Source organism: Bos mutus, chromosome 11 (genome assembly GCF_027580195.1).
Source record: "Bos mutus isolate GX-2022 chromosome 11, NWIPB_WYAK_1.1, whole genome shotgun sequence".
In the NCBI taxonomy this organism is placed as follows: domain Eukaryota; kingdom Metazoa; phylum Chordata; class Mammalia; order Artiodactyla; family Bovidae; genus Bos; species Bos mutus.
In genome coordinates this window covers 10,399,067-10,411,432 of record NC_091627.1, presented here as the reverse complement: position 1 = coordinate 10,411,432, position 12,366 = coordinate 10,399,067, and the positions used below count along the sequence as shown (strand labels likewise).

At 42.8% G+C, this 12,366-nt stretch overlaps 1 protein-coding gene across 10 annotated transcripts in view; it reads right to left on the bottom strand.

The window, feature by feature from the left end:
* Nucleotides 1-9,360, bottom strand: part of MAPKAP1 (MAPK associated protein 1) — a 234,765-nt gene extending 225,405 nt beyond the window's left edge. For 4 of the 10 annotated variants that reach the window (XM_070378984.1, XM_070378988.1, XM_005893044.2 and 1 more), the window contains exon 1: nt 9,099-9,360. The gene's annotated coding sequence lies outside the window, so the exon portion shown is untranslated. Of the gene's footprint in view, nt 1-2,391; nt 2,576-8,962 lie in introns of all 10 variants that reach the window. The other 6 variants (XM_070378985.1, XM_070378991.1, XM_070378987.1 and 3 more) reach the window with 5 other exon arrangements.
* Between the last annotated feature and the right edge of the window lie 3,006 nt (nt 9,361-12,366).

Here is a 12,366-nt window from a genome sequence, read left to right as displayed (position 1 = left end):
GAAACATCTTGCCTAGTATTTTCCCAATTTAAATATGCTAAAATACTTTGTTAAATTTTCTGCATGCTTTTGTATATTATATTTAGGAGAATTACCATGCATATTAAAAAAAACAACAACTAGACATCATGCTTAACTGTACATGCTGAAATTATCGCAATTTCAATGATGAAGTATATAATCAGAAAAGAGTAAAAGGCACAATTCTTCATGACATTTTAATATTCATACATCTTGAATACTGTTATCAGAAAAATTAAAATTCAAACAAACTTTGATCTTTAATTTTTTCCTACAAAATTTTTAAAAGTGAAATAGAAATTCATACTTATAATTTTCCATACCAAAAACGCACTTCCCAAGATACAAATATTCAACTCACAAAAAAAGTTCTATATGCCAACAACCAGCCTTATGGAGACAGGCATGTACCCTCTAGGAAAGACAGCTGCCACATGGCTGCTTGCTGTCCCACTGGCCACTGAAGAGGTGAGGGGAGCACTGGGTCACAGGAACTACCAACACAAATGTGACTCTTCTTTCAGGATAGTTTAGGGCAGAAGAGGAGGCTAGCCTGGCAACTTCAATATCCTTTATGTGAAAATACAGAAACCCAGGGACTTCCCTGGCAGCCCAGTGGTTAAGATTCTGTGCTTCCACTGCAGAGGGCAAGGATTTCATCCTAGTCAGGGAACTAAGACCTTGCATGAAGCAGTGTGGTACAGCCAAAAAAAAAAAAAAAGATGAAACCATATTTTAATCATTAAACAACTGAGGTTAAAACTAACTTATTGAAAATACAATCCATTTATAACTTCACATCACCTGCATTAGGGAAAACTTTCAAAATGATGTGCAAAAGTACTTGTATTTTTCAATTACAAGTTAAACTAAAAGGATTTTTTTTAGTGAAAAACAATTTATGCTTATGAGAGAATAGTCTGGAAAACTGAAAAAGCATAAAGGCCTATAATCTCACCACCTGTTTCTTCTCTTTATATATTTGATATTGAGATCATACTTTACATAGTTTTATATCCTTTCTTCACTTCATATTATATGAGCATATTAATATGTCACTAAAATTATTCTAAAACATCTAAAATGCTTGTACAGTATTTTCAATCATGCTTTTTCCAAAATTTCTCTTATCTTTTTTTTGAATACTACAGTTGTTTCTAATTTTTGCTATTATAAATACTTCCACAGTGAACATCTTTGAACATGAATACTTTTCTACATTTCTGATTATTTCTTTAACAAAGATTCTTAGTAATGGGATTACAAACTCAAAAGGCATATATGACTTTAAAGGCTTGTGATAACACTGCCAAAGCATTTGCCAGAAAAGTTTTACCAATTTTTATTCCCACTGGTAATATGAGTGGTCATCTCACTACCAACCTCTGCCAGCAATGAGTATTATTAGAGTTCTGTTAAATCTTTAAACTTCAAATCTTAAGCGTACACTTGTAACCAAACACTCCCACAATATAATCAACAACAATTTTCTACAGGCAGTAAGTTTAAACTGACTTGATGATCCTCCCAAAACAAGGGCCATTTCCAATATTCAAATCTAGAGCAGCATGGAAGAGCGAAAAAAGCACTGTGGTATTTACAGTTAAAAAAAAAAACAAAACACCAAAGGTTCAAAGCACAGCTTTGCCATTATCAGTAGCTCTCTACCTTTAATCACTTTACTTCTCTAAGCTTCAGTTTCAGCATTTGTAAAATGGGGGCAGGGAATACATAATATACTCCTAGCTCTAACAACTTCAAAAGGCAGTCATGGGCACACTAAAAGGTAATATAAACAACTGGAGGTGTTTATTGTGATTTAACAGATCAATTCATTTAATAGCCTAAAGATAGCATACTGAGACCCTTTTCTCAACAGTGCTTGGTTCATAGGCACGTTAACTCACAAAGCACAACTAGAAATTAACAAGACTAATTTCATGATCCAGACAAGAAAATAAGTCTCATTCCTTTACAACCACTCCATAAAATCATTTCTTGTTACATTGTACTAACCTGAATGGCTTGTGCCCCTGAATGCTAGTACCTGCTGCTGCCACTAAGTCGCTTCAGTCGTGTCCGACTCTGTGTGACCCCGTAGACGGCAGCCCACCAGGCTCCGCCATCCCTGGGATTCTCCAGGCAAGAACACTGGAGTGGGTTGCCATTTCCTTCTCCAATGCATAAAAGTGAAGAGTGAAAGTGAAGTCGCTCAGTTGTGTCCGACTCCTCGCAACCCCATGGACTGCAGCTCACCAGGCTCCTCCGTCCATGGGATTTTCCAGGCAAGAGTACTGGAGTGGGTTGGCATTGCCTTCTCCTATGCCGGCACCTACATCCCTCCAAAAGTATCATGGTAGAGGTACTTACTCCTCATGTGCAACCTCCCACGTACCATGTGAGAGTGGCAGTACTGCCTGGGTCACAGAGCTAATAAACGAAAGAGCCAATATTCGCATCCAGGTGAGTGTGACTCCAAAGCCCCAGCTCACTCTGCTTCAAGTTTCAAGGCTGCATCTCAGTTCCTCTTTGTTAGCCTCCAGTATGTCAGCAACTAAAGCACCGATCAAAAAGTTATCTGTTTTAAAAAGAAAACCATCCCTTCAAACCATTTTCTACCAATTTCTCTGCTGAAACAGTACTTATTTATAATACAGTACCTTAAAATGAGTCCACAGGGAACTGTGATTTTTTTTTTTAAGTTTTACACATTTGGTCCATTTTGACAGCATCAATAATAAAAGCATATTCATAAAAGTATACTCAAGTATAGGATATGACTGTAACACTGCATATATTTAGAGGTAAGTGTGACATAATATTCAATTTCTTTCAGAAGCGATTACCATAATTTAATTCCACTAGTTATTCTAATACCTTCTTGCTATTTCCAGAATTTAAGTTTTGTTGTTGAAGTGGCTGCTCCCATTTTTCTCACTTTCAATTACTTAAAACTGTTTTATTCTTTGGGTCCAAATTTTGTGCTTCCTATATTAAATCTATTTCCTCAATATACCTAGGCTGCTGCCAACTAGAGTTAATAAATTTTGAATGACTGCTCAGAATTTTTTTTCATTTTTATATTCTATGTTATTTCCTTATATAATAGAATATGAATGAAAACAAGTATCTAGAAGACAAATATTTCTTCAATTTTCACTTTGTGGAAGCTGGGTATTAAAATAAAAATAAATTAAACTCTTGAGCTGGGAGCTCCCTGACCATATTTCTCTCACTAGGCTGGGTGTCTCTCTGCCTCCTTCCAATTTTGTGTATATAGAGTCAACAAAGCACTCTATGCATGTGGGGAGCGCCTGGCCTGTCAAGGTCCTTTCCCAGAAGTAATGAACAAAGAACAGAGGGAAAAGCTCAACAGTGGCTCCCTACCTGCCAACAAGAGAGAAGCAGCATTTTAGATTTGAACTGTTCTCCACTGGGGTCTGCCAGTAATCAGTTGTGCAGCTTTAAGCATGTCAATTAGAATCAGAAAGCTTAGCATCCTGAAAAGACCTCACCAAGACTTCAATTGAGCTCCCTCATTATTATCCAGATGAGAAAAAAGATACAAGGATTTTTGACTTGACCAAAATCAAAACGCTGGCATACCAGCGTTCAGAATTCAAGTCCCTCTCAGTCAAGTGCACTTCCTACTAAACTGTAAATCACTGGGCACCAATTTCTTCATCTCCAGAGGTTATGATAACCACCCTGCCTTGTTCACTTCATGTACTATGGAGAGGACCAAAAGAGACGGGAGACTTGGTAGCATTTAAAGTGCTAAGGGCACAAAAATACTACAAGATCATCATCTCATCCAAACCCCATCCCTCATTTAGCCTGATTATACAATAAAAGCACTCACCCTGCCACTTTCCCAGGTATCAGTATGACTCCAATACAACACCCCCTCACTCCAGCAATTTACCAGTAGATTTCTGATCAATGATCACAATTGTGTTGGACCTCCTGCTTTGAACAGTGGGTACCAAAATGTCAGTGAGCAGGTAGGTCAGGATTCACAATCAGGCAGCCTAAGACTGTACACAGCCCACAAATGTGTTTTGATCTACATGGTATTTTTTTAACGCAAATTTTTTAAAACTAAATACATTAAAATTCAGACTTCCAGCAGCCCTCTTGAAAACAACTGGAAGATCTAGGGACACTGGGCTCACTTCCTCACACAGTGACAAGCGATTGGAGCTGAGTAGTGACTGCTGCTTTTAGACTGGTCACGTGCCCTCCAGTTCACAAGGTCTGTCCTACTCTTTCTGTTACATCATGGGCATCTGATTTGGAGACTCCTGAGGCAGAGTTCAAAAGAGAACTAAGACTTCCCTGGTGGACCAGTAGTTGAAATCTGCCTGCCAATGCAGGAAACACGGGTTTGATCCCGGGTTTGATCCCTGGTCAGGGAGATTCCACATACCGCAAAGCTACTAGGCCCGTGAGCCACAACTACTGAGTCCAAGCACTCTGGAGCCCATGTTCTCCCATGTTCTGGAGAAGCCACCACAATGAGAAGCCTGAGCATCACAAGTAGAGAGGAGACCCCCTCATGAAACTGAAGAAAGTCCGTGCAGCAACAAACACCCAGCTCAGCCAAAAATAAATAACAAATAAAAATTTAGAAAAAAAAAAAAGAGAGAACTAAATTAACAAATCCACAGAATCATGCAGATTGAAGAAAATAAGGTACACAAAAACATCTAACAATGACTATAAGCACTCAGTTATTTTAAATTTAACACAAGCTGAAATGTGCTATCTTTGAGGTCAAAACTTCTGAAAAACTTCAAACTCACAGAAAACACAAGGTCAAGTTAAAACTCAACATTCAAAAAACTAAGATCATGGCATCTAGTCCCATCACTTCATGGCAAATAGATGGGGAAAAAATGGGAACAGTGACAGACTTCTATCTTCTTGGGCTCTAAAATCACTGTGAATAGTGACTGCAACCATGAAATTAAAAGGCGCTTGCTCCTTAGAAGGAAAGTTATGACAAACCTAGATAGCATATTAAAAAGTAGAGACGTCATTTTGCCGACAAGGGTTCATATAGTCAAAGCTATGATTTTTCCAGTAGTCAAGTGCGGATGTGAGAAGGGACCATAAAGAAGGCTGAGTGCCAAAGAACTGATGCTTTTGAACTGTGGTGCTGGAGAAGACTCTTGTGAGTCCCTTGAACTGCAAGAAAATCAAATCAGTCAATCCTAAAGGAAATCATCTCTGAATATTTATTGGAAGGACTGATGCAGAAGTTCCAATACTTTGGCCACCTGATGCAAAGAGCTGACTCATTGGAAAAGACCCTGAAGCTGGGAAAGATTGAGCGCAGGAGGAGAAGGGGGTGACAGAGGATGACATGGTTGGATGGCATCATTAACTCCATGGACATGAGTTTGAGCAAACTCCAAAAGATAGTAAAGGACAGGAAAGCCTGATGTGCTGCCATTCATGGGGTCACAAAGAGTCAGACACGACTGAGTGACTGAACAACAACAATCTGAGTAACAGATTTACAGCTAATTCTCTCAGATGAAGCACATACAATCCACTGAACTGCAACAGTTTCTAAAGTCTTCAGTTATGAGTCAACAAGCAAAATAGACATCCCACTTAAATATATATACCAAACATGACAGATAAGGTAATGAGCTCCTTGAGTTGTAGCAATCGTGTTCATTTCCCATTATTCCTACTGCCCAGCGCAGTGACAAGCACACTGAAGCTAGGGCTCAAGGGCTGACTCTTCTTTGAAGCCATGCACATCATAAAGAAGAAAGAATGTGACATAGTTCTAAAAAGGAGAGTTACCAAAGTCTAGCAGATAATCCCCTCTACTCTCACCTCCATCAACTCCATAAACTAAAGGAATTCATTTAACCTCTCTGTGCTCTAGTTTCCTCATCTGTAACATCAAAATACTTATAATACATCCTGTAGAGGAATAAATGAGTTAATGCATTTAACATAATGCTGGTACACAGTTAAGTGCTCCCGAGCTACCATTACCAGTGCTTCTTCCTCTGTGCTCCACAGTACCTTGTGGGGATTGCTATCTTAGTACCTACAATGCTTTACTACAATTCACCTGCGCGCGTGCACACGACACACACACACCCCCCCCCATGGGAAAGGAAACACCCTCAGGGTGGGGACCTGGTTATATTCCTTTTTGGTCTCTGGGTCTAACATTTTCCCTGGCACTGCTGAATAAATCATAGATATTCAAGGTATTTATTAACAAGAAAGGTTATGAGCAGAAACTGGAACTGACCTCTCTTGCTTGACATACAAGCCCTGACTCTGACCCTGTACTGGCCCTCCAACTTTACTGCCCAGTATTCCCCAGTGGCTCAGACAGTAAAGAATCCACCTGCTAATGCAGGAGACCCATGTTGGATCCCTGGGTCGGGCATATGCCCTGGAGAAGGGAAAGGCAACCCACTCCAGTATTCTTGCTGGAGAATTCCATGGACAGAGAAGCCTGGTGGACTACAGCCCATGGGGTCACAGAGAGTCATACACAACTGAGGGACTAACACCCCACTCAAGGAAGCAACGGCTTGCTTTATTCAGGCTGGTCTACTCACTACTCTAAAACCATGCCTCAGGCACTGCACCTTTACATCTTAACAGCTACCATCTTAGGGAACCTTGCCACATCCAGGCAGTTTATCCGTATCAGCTCACATTACTCCGTGAAGTCTGTATCAGTCTCTATCCCAAACTATACTTGAAAGAAATAATGCTAAGAATTAAGAAACTTGCCAAAGGTCACATAGCTATTAAGAGGAGGGACCAAGAATTGAAGTCAGAGTCCATGGCTATTCTCTACAGAATGTCTGGTCCACTGATATTCAAAGCTGAGCTGACCCACATACTACCATCTTGCCTTGGAAGATTACGGTCTTCACTACATTTAAAGAACTATCTGCACCATTCATTTTGACACATATTTTCTTCTCTGAATAGTTGCTTCAGTATGTATTTGCATACAGAGAGCTATGGTGTGAGAAAAGAAAAAACACATAAAAGGCACAGATATAGGCAAAAGACACACGTGGGTTTGGATCCTCGTTCCGTCTCATACCAGGTGTGTAATTTATCCTGAGCCCTCCTAATCAGTGAATTGAAGTTAAAATAATTAAAAAAGAGAAACCTAACATAATTTCTCCAATATAATAAATAATAAAGCTCAGTTTACCCCACATTGTGAAGCCTTATCAGGTCATCGCACATGCCTCAAAAGTGGATGACCTCTTCCCCTCCTGTACCACCATTGAATCACCGAAAGGACTCCAACCCAGTGTACATACCACTCTGTCAGAATTATTTCCTTATCTTTTTCACTAAACTGAGCAGGCAAGAACCGAGTCTTGTTTATCCCTATACTGTCTAGCATGGTACCTGGCATATGTTGTTGTTTTTCAGTCACCCAGTTGTGTCTGACTCTTTGCGACCCTAAGAACTGCAGCATGCCAGGCCTCTCAGTCCCTCACAATCACCCACAGTTTGCCCAAGTTCATGTCCACTGCATCAGTGATGCCATCCAAGCCATCTCATCCTCCTCTGACATTCTCTTCTTCTGCCCTCAATCTTTCCCAGCATCAGGGACTTTTGCAATGAGTCAGCTGTTCACATCAGATGACCTCGAATATATCCATACTCAATAATGTTTGCTAAGGGAATCAACTGGGTTGGCCCAAAAGTTCGTTCAGGTTTTTCTGGAAGATGGTACGAAAACCCAAACAAACTTTGTGGCCAAACCCATAGTATAATGAGCATTTAAAGGATTCTAGAAAAGAAACCATTTCTAGCTGAGGTTGTCCTGAATTGGTTGAGGCAAGGCCAATTTCAGGTGGGCCCTGGGTAACACCAACAGATGGAAACAGAAAAGGAGAAATCTAGGCAGAAAGTGCTAACAACAAAAGAAAGGACAAAGTCCACTCCAGGTCCTACTAATCTAGAGTAAAGAATCAGAGTAAGAGGCCTTTTGAAGCTTAGCTGGAAAGTTAGCCAGGAGCCAGATCAGAAACCAGACCAGGAATCTGAGTACCCTCCAGCATCACAGTAGATGAAAGTAAATATGAGCATAAATCTGAATGGGAAAGGAGCCACCAGCAAGTCTCACAGGCCCCAACAAGCCTACAAGTGTGTAAATTGAACAAGATGAAAACAAGTATCGACCCTTCATCAACAACCCTTCCAGCATTTTCTGAGCATCTTGTGTGAACTCACAGAATATGAAGAATAGAACATGGTACCTCCTTTCCCTGCCGCTTTAAATTAGGAATCCACCCCTTCTGCTTGTCAAAACAGAGTAAGAATGTTGACATGACTTTAACTGATGTGTGTAAACACCTGTCTCCATTTGACTGTTCACACCTGGGGAAGTTTTGAACTTTGCTGCTTTTGGTTTACAACAACATGATGCTTTTGCACAGTGCCAAGGATTGTGATAAGGCTTCAAAAATCATTTCATTCAGAATGAAAATTGTGCCAATCTCTGAGTCAACTTTTGGGTCTCTGGTTAAAGTAATGCTTCTGTTTAAACTACAGTGATATTTTCTTTTCCAGCCTTCAACAGATCTAGAAGACTCTATGCCACTCCCATAAACAAAAGGCTGAATCGAAGTTCCAGCAGCACTCTGCCTATAAAAAAAACAGTTCTGCAAGGCCGTTTTACTCCTTTGGGGCAATGGAGATAAGGGGCGTTAGACAGGGAATGCACAAGCAATGCTTTTAAAAACCTGATTTTCATGTTATGAAGATTAAGACACCGAGTAGAACCAGAAACTGTTAGTCAACAGTACCCTCCCCAAACCCCAATACTACCGAGTCCACTAGCTTCTCCTCCCCCAAATCACACGCCCAAGCTGTCAGATTCATAACAGCCTTCAGTTCTGGAAAGGGCCAGGAAACGGATGCTCACTGGATACTGGGGCAAGGGCCAGACAGGCTGTCCGCCGGGAGGCGGCGAGCGCGGAGGAGTGAGGAGGGAAGCCAGGCTCCTTCGGTGGGCTGGCGGGGGTGTGAGCGATGGAGCTAGCGGCTGGGGCAACCTTTACCTGAAGCTGCTGCCACACTACGGGCCGGGATGGCCCTGGGACACGTTCCTGGGGGGAGGGCCCGGCTCCCCCGCGCCCCCCGGCCCCTGCCCCAGCTCCGCACTCTCGGAATCCTCAAGGACTGGCGCTCCTCCCGGCCGGCTCAGCAGCCGCTTTCCGGGCTCGCCCTCATACCCCCGCCGCTCGCTACCGCTGGCCGGCCGAGCAGCAGCCCTGTTGCCCCGAGCCGCGCCACGACCCGGAACCGCACCCCGCGCACCGGAAGTCCCCGACCGGGAAGCAGCCGTTGGCTGGGGACGTAGTGCGCAAGCCCCAGAGCCGAGAGCGGGCTGGGAAGCCCTCCCGGGAGGCGGGGCCGAACGGGACGCCGTGCGCACGCGCACCACTTCCCCGCCCCCAGGCAAGGCCTGGGTCAGAGATCAGCTGGCTTACTGGCAAAACACGGAGACTTCTAGGGTTGCGTTGTTTGGAAATCCACGTCGGCCTTCTCCGTCGAATCTCCTCCTCTTTCTCCACGTCCACGGAGAAAAGCCCTCAATTCTTCCAGAAATGAGCGATGAGGAGCTTAGTCTCTTGAATCAGGAAGAGCTGGTTCAAACGCCCGCTCTAACCTGCTGTGTATCCTAGGACAAAACACTCCCTTCTCTGACCCATCCATCGAGTAGTTCCAAATTTAGAGTACCGCTGTGAGAATCGAGTGGGATGATGCTCTAAAAACACTCGGCACTGTACCCGACACTTAATAAACTTAGTAAATGTTAGTCATTATTCTTATTTTCTGTAAAATGAAGGTAATTATCATCCCAGGAATTCAGGGAGTTCCATGAGATGTGTGGACCCGCCCCAAACAGGAACTCATTATTCCCCGTCTTTCTGTCTTCAGGGAATCAGTGGGGACGCTACTACTAAGGGGAAAGCAGTGCAATGATATGATACCTCTCCTATCTGAGAGATGATCTGGAAAGTCTCCCTTAAAATGCACCTTAGCAAAAGAAAGAAAAAAACAAGTCTGAATTTCACCTCGTCAGGGACCTTAGCGGGCATGCATGCATGCTCAGTAATGTCAGACTCTGTGATCCCAAGGACTGCAGCCCGATCGGCTCCTCTGTCCATGGGATTTTCCAGGCAAGGGTACTGTGCTGCTGCTGCTGCTAAGTCACTTCAGTCGTGTCCGACTCTGTGTGACCCCATAGAAGGCAGCCCACCAGGCTACCCCATCCCTGGGATTCTCCAGGCAAGAACACTGGAGTGGGTTGCCATTTCCTTGTCCAATGCATGAAAGTGAAAAGTGAAAGGGAAGTAGCTCAGTCTCTGTCCATGGGATTTTCCAGGCAAGGGTACTGTATTGGGTTGCTAATTCCTCCTCCAGGGGATCTTCCCAACCCAGAGATCCAACATGCTTCTCCTGCACTGGCAGGCAGATTCTTTACTACTCCCACCTGTTGCTGCTGCTGCTGCTATGTCACTTCAGTCGTGTCCGACTCTTTGCGACCCATAGACGGCAGCTCACCAGGCTCCCCGGTCCCTGGGATTCTCCAGGTAAGAATACTGGAGTGGGTTGCCATTTCCTTGTCCAATGCATGAAAGTGAAAAGTGAAAGTGAAGTCGTGTGCGACTCTTAGTGAACCCATGGACTGCAGCCTACTAGGCTCCTCAGTCCATGGGATTTTCCAGGCGAGAGTACTGGAGTGGGTTGCCAGTGCCTTCTCCCAAAAAGTGAGCAGTTGGGTTAATTCCAGGAAGACCTTTGGCCAGACAGGTGTGATGGGGTCAAGGAGTTTAAGATCTTAGCTTTTAAGAATGCTTAAAATGAAAGGCACAGAACTATAGAGGACAGTATGGAGGTTTCTGAAAAAACTAAAAATAGAGCTGCCATATGATCCTGCAATCCCACTCCTGAGCATGTATCTGGAGAAAAACATGATCTGAAAGGACACATGCACCCCTGCATTCATTGCAGCACTATTTACAGTAGCCAAGACACGGAAGCAACTTAAATGTCCATCAACAGAGGAATGGATAAAGAAGATGTGGTACAAATATACAATGGAATATTACTCAGTCATTAAAAAGAATGAAATGCCATTTGCAGTAACATGGATGGACCTAGAGATTGTCATACTGAGTGAAGTAAGTCGGACAGAGAAGGAGAAATATCAGATGACATCCCTTATATGTGGAATCTAAAAAAAAAAAAATGATGCAAATGAACTTACAAAACAGACTCATAGACTTAGGAAGGAATCTATAGACTGGAGGGAAGGATGGGGCAGGAAGGAATAGATAGTTTGGGATGGACAAATACACACTGCTAACAAGGCCCCACTGTACAGCACGTGGAACTCTGCTCAATGTCATGTGGAAGCCTGGATGGGAGGGGAGTTTTGGGGGAGAATGGATACATGTGTATGTATGGCTGAGTCCCTTCACTGTTTACCTGAAACTATCACAATATTGTTAATTGGCTATAACCCAATAGGAAGTTAAAAGTTTAAATTTTTTTAAAAAGTCACAGAATGGATGCTCAAGAGGTACATGAGAGAATTCTAGAAAGGCTCATGTCACTGGCCTGAAGGTCTCAGAACAGGAGTAATAGCAATCACTGATGGTTCCAGGCAGAAAGATGGAGGCTATCCTAAGAGATGGATGTCCTGAATAACTTCAGATGAAGTGCTATCTGAGAATGGGTTCCTGGCTCAAGTGCAATGGAGGAAAAAGTTGCTGAAGATCAGACAGTCAAGGAACTGAGATGCCATGAGACTTCAAAAGACCTCAGGATGAGGGATGGACATAGGGTGAAAAGGAAACCAGGGTGTTTCCCAAGCCATTCTAAAACTGAGGAAGGTAGTTAGATGAGGAGGAGGGCCAACTACATGGATTAGCCTTCAAGGAGTGGGAATTGTATCAGAGAGTGGAAGTGGCTTTAAAATGCAGTGCTTACATTGACCTATCTCTTGATCTAAAACCAATACAATATTGTAATTAGCCTCTAATTAAAATAAATAAATTTAATTTAAAAAATTAAAAAATAAAATGTACAAATACAAAAAAAAAAAAAAGGTGCATAGGAGTACGACTGTGACAACTGACACACACAAATTTTATTCTTAAAACATACTGATGGTGCTGGGCTAGGGGTTGGTTGGGACTTCAGTAGACCTGAGGGCACAGGGACCAATATCTCAGCATACCTGTAACAATCAGGTTTTCCAAACTTCAGCTCCAGCTTGGAAAGGAGGCCATGGGAAGGGACGACGGTTCCTTTTCT